Here is a 12,112-nt window from a genome sequence, read left to right as displayed (position 1 = left end):
CTTTAGTTGACCTGAATTGAAAAGCCTTAAAGTATGTGAAAAACAGATTGGCACAACGTGGTCCAACGTCAATATTAAAAATGGAAAGCAAAATATATTTCCGACCTTACTAAAACGGTATATCGGAAAAAGAAAGGGACGGGTCATGAAGGGCTTGAAGATGAAAGACATCCTAGTCCTCGCATACCGAGCAAGTGGCCGCGTGGTTAGGGACGCGCAGCTGTGAGGTTGCATTCGGGAGATAATGGATTCGAACCCCACTGTCAGCAGCCCTGAAGATGGTTTTCCGTGGTTTCCAATTTTCACACCATGAAAATGCTGGGATTGTACCTTAATAATCGTCCCGGGTGCTTTCTTTCCACTCCCAGCCCTTTCCTGTCTCATCGTCGCCATAAGCCCTATCTGTGTCGGTGCGATGTAAAGCAAATTGTAAAAATAAAAATTAAATCCACGCAAAGCTAATGCTTTCTTGAGTAAGAAGAGAACCAAGGTCAAATAGGAAGGATGAAAGCAAGGATAGACGCAGGTAGAGCTTGGCTTCCACCTACGCCCCAAAGTTGAGGGCTGAATCTCTTAGTTGCCGTCTAGGACACGCATGGCATAAAGTAAATATATTCCGCAGAGACTCAACCGCTTTTTAATCTGCTAACAAAATTTGAATATATGCGGGCTTTGCGCCGGTTTATAAAACAAACCTCCGAAGTGCTGGATTTGGTTCGACTAAGAAAGAAGTAGCCGCGTCACCACGTGCTGAAATTCTACAGAAAGAGCTATGGTGTCCACCATCGAGGAATTCAGCTCTTGACTGGCGTTTGATACAAGCAGTCCTGGCCGGCTCATGGATTTTAACTTTCTTTGGTTAATTGCTCGGGCTCCATTACTAGATGTGTGTTCCGCTTTAAACACGAGAATTCATCACAAGTAGGGTCTCATCCTCACAGACCTACACCAGGCCTCTCCTGAGGCCATACCCAGAAGAAATGAAAATTCTCTAAAATCGTCAACAAGTTCTGCAGCAGAAGACAGCGACATATGGACTTCATTTTTCCTCATTATGCGTTATCTTGCGATATAGATATTGATTCCCATAGGGAACCTCAAATATTTATTCTGAATGAGTAAATTCGTAATTCCATTATAAATGGTCCGTTATTGGACATTATAAATTTTCCAGCTAACTCATTCTTGGTTACCAGTGTTTCGTCCGACTCGTTGGCTGAATGGTCAGTGTACTGGCCTTCGGTTCAGAGGGTCCCGGGTTCGATTCCTGGCCGGGTCGGGGATTTTAACCTTAATTGGTTAATTCCAATGGCCCGGGGGCTGGGTGTTTGTCCTGTCCCCAACATCCCTGCAACTCACACACCACACATAACACTATCCTCCACCACAATAACACGCAGTTACCTACACATGGCAGATGCCGCCCACCCTCATCGGAGGGTCTGCCTTACAAGGGCTGCACTCGGCTAGAAATAGCCACACGAAATTATTACCAGTGTTTCGCCCCAGTGTGCCAATTTACGGTCATCAGTTAATAACTAGCAGAACTACAAAGACGCATGGCTGGGGAATATAGTGGAGGCCACTGCGTAGGCTACATGGGACCATCTATTCCCCATTTATGACGGCCTTAATCAGCTACACAAGCACAGATTTCACTCAAAACACCCTCCGCCTTGTACAATAGAGAATCTTGTCTCTGCCATCTTCCACCTATATGAGAGGTGGTCTATGAACCCAGATTATCAACAACCTTCTCGCGCCATCGTTCCATTTAATCCATTCTTCAATCGGTCGAAGCTCTTTCTTCTTCATTTCCGCTTAGGGTTAAACGAGGATGGGTGATCCGTTGTACTTCTTAAAAACAATAATCACCGCCACAACCACTTAAATAATTTAGGATGGAAAATGTTAAATTTCGCCCTTTCTAAAAAATCAGATCTATAACTACGAATATAAATGAAGCCGTTTCAATTAGAATCATCCATCACTTCGGTCAGCATACAAATAGCTCGATACGAAGGTTTATTTAACATCTCATTATACATATGAGTGTAGGGTAAATTAAATTATCCTCTGGCAAAACCGCTTCGTATGTAGCTGTCTCACCAGACTCGTCTCCAGCCTTCGATAAATCAATCAATCAGTCAATCAATCAATAAATCACACAGTGAATTAGAAATTAAATATTAACATGAGAAAACATTTTAATAAATAATAATGTTCACTTATGAATTACTTTTCTTTCAATACGTAATCCAATCTGAATAATTTGGGGCCACACAAAGTGCCTAAGTTTAACACACAGTTGACTGACTCCCATTCAGCATTACTGGGTATGACGGAGGGGTTTTGTAAACTGACAGAGGGGAAGTATTTTTATACATACAGTATCATGAACCCACATCATCTTATTTATCTGTTGAATTTCTTCTCCGTCTTGCAATACCTCAAGTGGGGAGGAAGACATTCACGAGTCAAAAACATGCAAACTTCAATTTACTTTTGCATTCAGAATCTCCATAGAGAGAGCTTAGTTTTCCCGTTGTACTTCCTCTCAAAACAATAAGCACTATGTCCACTACCACGGAAGAGCCAGCACTCTTTAAGCAGTTGAAACATAAGCAAAGAAGGCTGTGTCAAGGTTCAGAGCCAAAATCTTTGACGTAGGGTAACATCAGAGTAATCACTAGCCACAAAGATGAGACCTTTCCTGCTGTGTGTTTTCTATTACGGTGTTGAAACACTTACTTTAAAATGTAGCTCAGTAAAAATGTAGAGGCCTTTGAGATATGGCTCTAACGAAGGACGCTAAGACAGTCATGAACAAATCATTCACTATTAAAATCAATACTGTGGGTATTGAAAAATACATGTATTTATGTTCTAAAAATACTGTACATCCCAGGACTAGTTTCGATCTATATAGATCATCCTCAGCTGATACATCATATTACTAATTAAACAAAATAGCAATTCACTGCTGTTTAAATGTCGCTCTTCTTGTTGTCTTCTTATTATTATTATTACAATTTGCTTTACGTAGCACTGAGACAGATAGGTTTCATGTCGACGATGGGATAGGAGTGGGCTAGCAGTGGGAAGGAAGTGACCGTGGTCTTAATCAAGATATTAAAAATAGGAAACCACGGAAAACCATTTTCAGGGATATTGACAATGGAGTTCGAACCCACTATATCCTGAATGCAAGCTGACAGCTACATGGTCCAAACCACGTAGTCACTTGCTCGGACCAATAGTATTAAGTTTACGAGGTCCAGGGAGAATTTTATTTTCACGCCCTTTGTTATTATTTCCTTTCTTCTTCCAATACTTCATTCTTCGAAGGGATCCGACCTTTTCTTTTTTTACTTAAGGTAAGAGCCCGTCTAGGAATCCAGAATAACAGCCGAGACGATCCGTCGTGCTGACCACACGACTCCTCATAATCTGCAGGCCTTCGGACTGTGCAGCGGTCGCCTGGTAGGCCATTGCTCTTCGGGGCTGTTGTGCCATGGGGTTTGGTTTCTAAGATAAGAGAGGATGTTGGCTTGCTTCTACTTCCTTTCAATTATTCACCAATACAACCAGGAAAGAAGAACAACAACGAAAGGAATAATAATAAGAATAAGAAGAATTTATTTGCAGGTGAACCAATTGTATAATAAACAGGCACTTGATACATTCTTTTTCTCTCCTTTCCCTCAACATGACCTTTTCCGTAATTTTTTTCTTTCGTAATGGTATTCTTCGTCATAATATTTCTTCTTTGATGTATGAACTGAATACATTAAGGATACGCTATACAAGGTCCTTCGCTATGCAGATTAATTTCCTTCGTATTTATTACCATTGACAAGTACAAGCCATTGGATACACGCACAATCCATCGCCGAGATCTCCTAAGTTCCTCGTGTAACATATCATCGAAGTCTCCACTTGTTTTGCTGCCACGAGGAAATACGCTGTCGTTTTTGTTGGATCGAATAACTAAAACACTTTATCTGAATCGTTTAGGATGCTTCGCTTATTGAATTATGACCATGTTTTTGCTGCTTCTTACAAGACAAAGTAGTCCACGACGTCTCTTGAATAAGCAAGTACATGGCGTGAATGTGGCTGCGAGCTTTAGAACACTTGTACGTATTGGGCGGAGAACACAGGACTTGATATTGTTATATATCTTCAGAACTATAGTAAATCGTATATTACCTTGGAGTATAAAAACATCACACTGAGAAGTAATGCACAAATAAACATCACATTTAAATATGTCCTGTTAACAGAATAGAATATAAACGAACAATTAATTAGTGTGGAACGTAGAATTTTTTCCCTAGATGGTATGTTGTTTTATTATTATTACTTTTCTTTTTTACATCGTTATGAACCACTCATGAGCACGGTTGAACTTGCTTAGCTGCTGTGTTGGCCTTCTTTTCCTCCCAAAATCTCTTCATCCTCTCGCTGAGCTTCTTCCTTCGTTCTTCTGTCCAAGTTATAGTAGTTCTGGTACTGGGTTTTTCTTCAAAGTGGTGATTGTCGATTTTGGTTCTGAATTTACATCTGTCCTGTACAATGTCTTCTGAAATGTTGATTTCCTGGAGATCTGTTTCAATTTCACGAAGCCAGCTGTTCTTGGTTTTCAATGAAAGGGCCAGGTTGAGAATTCTTTTAGTTAGCCTGTTACTGTTCACTCTGATAATGTGTCCATAAAATTTCAATCGTCTTTTCCGAAAAGTGTGAAAAAATTTTCACAATGACTATATATCTCCTGGGATGATTTTTTTTCCTCCATATTCCATCTATACAAACTGGGCCAAATTTTTTTCGTAAAATTTTCCTTTCTTGTTTCTCAATGTCTTTGGTTAAAGATCCGCCACCAATGATTAGGGTTTTCTTAGGCATATAACGCTTCAGGATTGATCACTGTATTATAGTGTCTAAGTTTTGCATTCCGAGATATTGATTTTTTTTTATTATATCTGTTCCGAGTGATCAACAGATGGCAGAACCTTCTTACTAACTTGCATAATGCTAAGAGAAAACAGTCTACGTACGCACAGACGGCAAGGTATCAAGTCGAGTAGCACCATTTAATAAGATGCAGGGACAAACGCTTGAAAAACTGGGTGGTCTACTTACCCGAGCCGGTAATTAGCCATGACCAATTATTGTATGTTTGCACCATCTCGGACAAGATAGTTTGAAAATGTTAAGACCAAGATACGCCCGCATGGTCAACTCCCAGAGAATAATGTATGGAAAGAAGTGCTATAAATTAAATTACGAATGAATCTGTTATTGTTGTTGTTTGAGTCATCAGTCCATACACTGGATTGATGCAGCTGTCCATGCCACCCTATCCTGTTCTAACCTTTTAATTTCTACATAACTGCTGCAACGAGAACGAGTACCAACGCGATGGATTGACATGGTGAACGGCCCCCTGCAGAGTTCTCTCAGAGCAACCACATTGAAAGCTTTAGATAGGGAAGAATGGCGGAGTATGGTTCATCGGCTAGAGGGCTGAATATTATGATAGTCACGATGCCTCAGTCATAAGGCAAAACGAAGAAGTATTAACTGCATCCTACATCTGCTCTAACCTGCTTGTCATATCCATACCTTGGTTTACCCCTACCGTTCTTACCACCTACACTTCCTTCAAAAACCAAATTAATAAGTCCTGGGTATCTTAAGATACGTCCTATCATTCTATCACTTCTTCTCGTCAAGTTTTGCCAAATCGGTCTCCTCTCGCCAATTCGATTCAGTATCTCTTCATTTGTGATTCGATCTATCCATCTCACCTTCAGCATTCTTCTGTAACACTACATTTCAAAAGCTTCTATTCACTTTCTTTCTGAGCTAGTTATCGTCCACGTTTCACGTCCATACAATGCCACGCTCCACACGAAAGTCTTCAAAAACATCTTTCTAATTCCTACATCAATGTTTGAAGCGAGCACATTTATTTTCTTAAGAAATCTCTTTCTTGCTTGTGCTAATCTGCATTTTATGTCCTCCTTAATTCCGCCATCGTAAGTTATTTTACTACCCAAGTAACAATATTCATCTACTTCCCTTAAGACTTCATTTCCTAATTTAACATTTCCTGCATCACCTGCATCGACTGCACGCCATTACTTTTGTTTTGGACTTATTTATTTTTATCTTGTACTCCTTACCCAAGACTTCGTCCATACCATTCAGCAGCTTCTCGAGATCTTCTGCAGTCTCAGATAAAATAACAATATCTTCGGCAAAACTCAAGGTTTTGATTTCCTCTCCTTGGATTGTGATTATCTTTCCAAATTCCTCTTTGATTTCCTTTACTGCCTGTTCTATGTAAACATTGAAAAGGAGGGAGGACAAACTGCAGCCTTGCCTCACTCCTTTCTGGATTGCTGCTTCTTTTTCAAAGCCCTCGATTCTTATCACTGCAGACTGATTTTTATGTACCGTTATCGAATGTTCATAAAACGATTGAATAGAGCAGTCATAATAACATGACTACGACAACGATATCAAGACGAGTTATCTGACCTGTTTATAAGGAATGCTACGGAGCAGCGCGGGTCCTGTAGTTACATACCTCAGCCCAGATGTTTCCTTAACAATGACCTTTGTTTATCTATGTCCACCGAGTGAGTTCGCCACGCGGTTAGGGTCGCTTATCTATGAGCTTGCATTCGGAAGATGGTGGATTCGAATCGCACCGTCTGCAGCCCTGAAGATGGTTTTCCGTGGTTTCTAATGTTCACACCAGGCAAAGGCTGGAACTGTACCTCAGTTAAGGCCACAACCGCTACCTTCTCAATCCTATCCCTTTCCCGTCCTTAATCGCCGAAAACCTTCGATGTGTTAGTGCCACGTTAAACCACCAGCAAAACTTGTCTGTGTCTCCATCATTCTCATCCTGGCTAAGGTTTCTGCTGCATATAGACACTCTTGTCTGGCTACTATATGGCAGTGTCTGTATTTGACCTGATAGGAGAGGAATCTTGATTTGCATATCTTAAAGCACAGCCTGAATGCCACCTCTCCTCAATGTCAACTTTGTCGTTCATGTTTAGGGTTAATTTCGTTCAGTACTTGAAATGATCGATACTGTAAACAGTCCATAACTTGACGCTCATTTTTTAATACGATCCGATCTGTTCAATTTCATACAGTGCATCTTCTCGAAGGAGATTTGCAGATCTGGTCTCTCAGGATCCCGATTTGCTCAGTGGCAATTTCTACACGTACACATTATGCTACTTCATTCGCATGTGCGAGGTAGTCCAGTGTAAATCCACTGCTTCCGTGTTTCAGTTTAACTAAAAAGAAGGGCATGCTGACTCATCTCCAGGACTCACTCCTTGACGATTCTTTCCAAAATGCAATTGAACCAGAGTAGAGACAATTTGGGATATAGTGCGCATTGGTATCACCCAAACATCACTATAAAATTTGTCACAAATGGAACATAACAATTGCTTTTACACATATCAAGTGAAAAATCTCTGGCAAATTAAGAAATATCGTCGTTATTTGAGAAATATGAAAACATACTTAAGGCTTGTAGACAGGACTGGTTTATGTCGTACTCCGCTGCTGGTGCCGTCTTTTGTTACTTTCTTGAGGTCCAGGGCTAGCACCGAGGAATGCGAGTGCTATGTCTGTATATTCTCATTATCTTTGTCCATATGACTAGAGTGGCCAGTTCAAAAGGCAAAATGGAGGTCAACAGAAAAATAGCATGATCCCTGGACCAATAAATATTTTTATTTCTGTTCGAACGAAAGTAGCTCGATCCCTGGACCAATAAATCACCAGTCCACTGAATTTTTCTTATGTACATTGGCCATACCATTTTGTCGCCTATTAAATATTGTATATCGCGATACAATTCATGAAATAATGTCATTGACAAGTGAAGCAATGAAACGAAAGCAAAGAACTTCAGTGAACACAGATATCACACACGAAATTGTTGAAAGTGTAAGACAAAAGACATACGTGTGTCACTGTGAGCGCAACACCAAATGTACTTGTAAAGTGGTAAAGTACGTATACATAATATTCTCCAAAAATCAAATATTTCTCAATTTGCCAAAGATTTTTCACTTGATATGTGTAAAAGCAATTGTTATGTTCCATTTGTGACAAATTTTTTAGTGATATTTGAGTGATACCAATGCGCACTATACCCGACAATTTGTCTCTATGTCTCAGACCTGTCTTGATTTGGAAGCGTTCTGAGAAAGATCTAGAAACTTGATCAGTGATTAGGTGTTTGTCAGCGTTTGCAAGTTATTGCTAGGCTCCATACTCCCCATATTTTCAATCATTGTATTATAATGTTCCTTGTAATTTGCTTTCATGAAGTCGACAATTATTATAAACAAATATACTACACTGCAGATATCTCTGTAGTAATCAGAGACTTCAGTACTATGATAACATCGAGATAAACCACTTTCTTGCGGAATTCCTTTTCCTCCACAAGGAGCATAGGGCTTTTTCGATTGACCTCCATCTGTCTCAGTACATGGCCATGTTCTTCATTTCTGGCTAAGATTATTCAAATTTACAGCCTTTTTTCTCAGGGGAACATCTCTATGATGTCGTTGGATGTCCTTGTCTCCAAGCCCTTTGAGGATTCAATTCTTGAGCTGCCTTTCCGACTCCTACATTTGGTTTCCTCAACGTACATTCAATCCAACTATATATCATCTCTTTACTTTGTACTTCGAGAGGTGGTTGATCTATTATGTCCCACAACTCTTCATTACATACAACTTAAAGCCATCTTACGTATAAGATCCGCCTTAAACATTGATTAACAAAGATTTGCTGCTGGTGACCTTCCATGTTTCACATGGATATAGCAAAACAGGTTCGAAATTAGCAACGAGAGACTAATCTTTACATTCTCTGAAATAATATGATTTCTTGAAATTTGCATAAAAGCTCTATAAATGTCTTTAAATTCGCGTTTTCTTCATCATCTTCTTTCTTAGATATCATACCCCCCAGGTTAGGTTACATAGAGGAGGTCACTACATGAACTTGCAGTACTTCCAATTAGGTCTATTGTGCTTCCTCCATAGGGAAAGGGTCAAACCCGGAAAATGCAGGTTTGAGTACTGTTTTGAGTACGGACAGAAGGCAATTATATGAATGTATGAAATAGAATATGTTTACAATTTCTTGAAGTTGACATCTCAGCAATACTTTTTTTAAAATACTGAGTGTATTTAAATGCAAATAAATGGTTTACTTTTGAAACAATCGTCACGATCAGCACACCCCGATGGTATTAGGTTTACGACGCCTACAGAGTCTTTCAGTCTCTCTTCTGTTCAGAATTAGGGGGATCTGTGTCGGTGCGACATAAAGCCCCTAGCAAAAAAAAAAAAAAAGAATTAGAGGTTTATTTACACATGTAGATTAAGTGTCAGCGCAGCGTCTAGTGAGTTATGTGAAATTTCAGCCGTGTCAGTGATTGTTAATATCCTTTCTTTGAATTCGATTGACGCTTCCACACCTGTCAGGTGCAGTGCTGTACTTTTCTGTGTATCAATGCAGTATCCGTTGCGTGATATTGTGTTCTGTGGCCAAAATCAGTTTGCCCAGTGCACTTGAGTGAAACGCTTGTAATTTAACGATTTAAATGTTTAAAGAGCTTAAAATTTTCTAATACTTCCAATCGATAAAATTAAGTTATTGTTTACTTCTGCGAAATTAATTTTTGACATAGTTCTGCTGTTTCGTGGAGGTACTGTGTGTAGAGTCTGAAGCCCGCCTCGTGGCCGTGATCGTTAAGGGGTTTCCGAGGTTAGCCGTTTCGAGTCCCGTTCGTAGAAGGGATTTTCACCATCAGAATGTTGGCCGGCAGGGTAGGGGAGGTGGTGGTATACAATATCTAATCACTAGATTGCGTGCCAAAGGTCTGCATTAAGTTCCAAACCTTTCCGCTGTGCTCATCGCTGTTGATGGTGATTCGTCCGTTGGATGGGGACGTTAAGTCTTGAGTGGACCCCTTGGTGCTATTCGAAGGAGCAGGCTATGTGCTGGCTCCGGTTTTCACCCTCTCCCTTCCTATCACCTGTCACTTCATTCATTTCATCTCGTCAACTCTCTGAGGAGGAGCGTCCGGTCAAAAAAACCGCCACTAGCGATCAATCTCACCTTAAATCCGACCCCGCAGAGAAACGGGATAAACAAACTGTATTGAGTCTATGCGTGTTAAAAAAATGATGAATAACTAAATGAACAGGTTCGTAATTTCTCTTCTTCGTTATATTTTACCGCAACCAAAGCACGTGGCTAGGTGGTGGTGGTGTTTATTGTTTTATGGGGAAGTACAACTGGACAACCATCTTCTAAGCAGTTAAAAAACTGAACTTTGGAATAAAATAGGAAAATAAATTAAAGTTATCAAAAAGTTACATTCTTTCATTTTCGTTTTAAGGTACTGAGTAATTCGACAAAACTGAGTTGCGAAGAAGTTAAAAACCATGTTCAAGCATTCGGAAATATCCAAAAAAAGATATTGTAACGTCATCAATCAGTTCCTTTTTTAGGGTGACGAATTCTTAATCGCATACAGAACTCCATTCTTCTTTGTTTTGTACACCCATTTATATTTTTTTCTTTTTCACCTGCCACTGTTTCTTTTCTTCTTAATCCATAATTACAGCATTCACTACCATGTCCACCCACGTAAACATCTCTATCTTTCAACTTTCGACTAATGGAACATTACTGATTGGGATGTACAGTCGTCACTAAGACGTCATGGATGATACTAAAACTGAATTGCTATATCACGGATATGTGTAAATAGACTTTGAGGGGGGATTATTATCTATTTGCACTTCTATTACAACACAAGTCACCGCTTCACTAGCAATTCATTGACGTAAATGATTCATATCTCAGCACAACTCAGTAGCGATGGCTGCGAAAGCAGATGGGTACAGGCCTGTAAACTTAAAATGTATACAGAAGAGAACTTCAAGGAATGCTGGCAGTAGGGCGGCTATGAAGGAGCAGTGTTTGGAGTAGAGCTTGTGTTGAATTCTGTGTGAGTAATGAGAAAGTGTATTCTGATTTATTAAACAAGATCATTTTCCCGTGGTTGGTGATCCCACCCTTCACAAGTATGGCAGTGTAATAAGAATCTCTCTGTCTGGTATTTTAACGATATACCTTTCGACATTTTAGTCTCCTCATCTGACAAGCTGACAGCAGTCCGCCCTACTCATCTGGCGCCGATGACGTCACACAGCAGTGAAGGTGCAGCGGAAATGCTTCTGGACAACACTCTAGTGGTATGTGAAGGAAAAGGCACTCCACATGATTACACGTAAAGGTCTGATGATGACCCCGACAGGCACTGAGTACGAATACTGACCTTAGCAAGGAATTTCCATAGTGGATAAGAGCCATAAAACTTATTCATGCTATACCCTGCTTGTCGTAAAAGGCTACTAAAAGGTTTAACCTCAGCTGGCAGCAGTAATTTTCAGCCGGGTAACTCCACGCTGACTCTGACATTGTTTCCACATTTTATTTAAGTCTCTTTAGTCTCTCCTATATAATCTCCCTTGGTCAGATCTTCTCTTTCGGCAATGACGGTATTACGTTCCGTACATCTGGGGAGGTCCGCCTCTGTGGTGTAGCAGTTAGTGTGATTAGCTGCCATCGTCGGAGGCCCAGGTTCGATTTCCGTTTCTGCTACGAAATTTGAAAAGTGTTACGAGGGCTGGAACGGGGTCCATTCAGCCTCCGGTGGTCAACTGAGTAGAGGAGGGTTCGACTCCCACCTCAGCCATCCTCGAAGTGGTTTTCTGTGCTTTCCCACTTCTCATCGCGGCCTCTTCCTTCCCTCTTCCCTGTCTATCCCAACCAATGTTCCCATCCCCCCCCCCCATAAGCCCGAAGCAGCGTAGCAGGTGAGGCTGCCTGGGCGAGGAACTGGTCATAATCCCCCATTGTATCCCCGCTACCTAAAATCTCATGCTTCAGGACACTGCCCTTGAGGCGGTAGAGGTGGGATCCCTCACTGAGTCCGAGCGATAAACCAACCCTGGAGGGTAAACGGATTAAGAAAGAA

This window comes from Anabrus simplex, chromosome 11 (genome assembly GCF_040414725.1).
Source record: "Anabrus simplex isolate iqAnaSimp1 chromosome 11, ASM4041472v1, whole genome shotgun sequence".
Classification (NCBI taxonomy): Eukaryota; Metazoa; Arthropoda; class Insecta; order Orthoptera; family Tettigoniidae; genus Anabrus; species Anabrus simplex.
Note: the sequence above shows the minus strand (reverse complement) of the source record.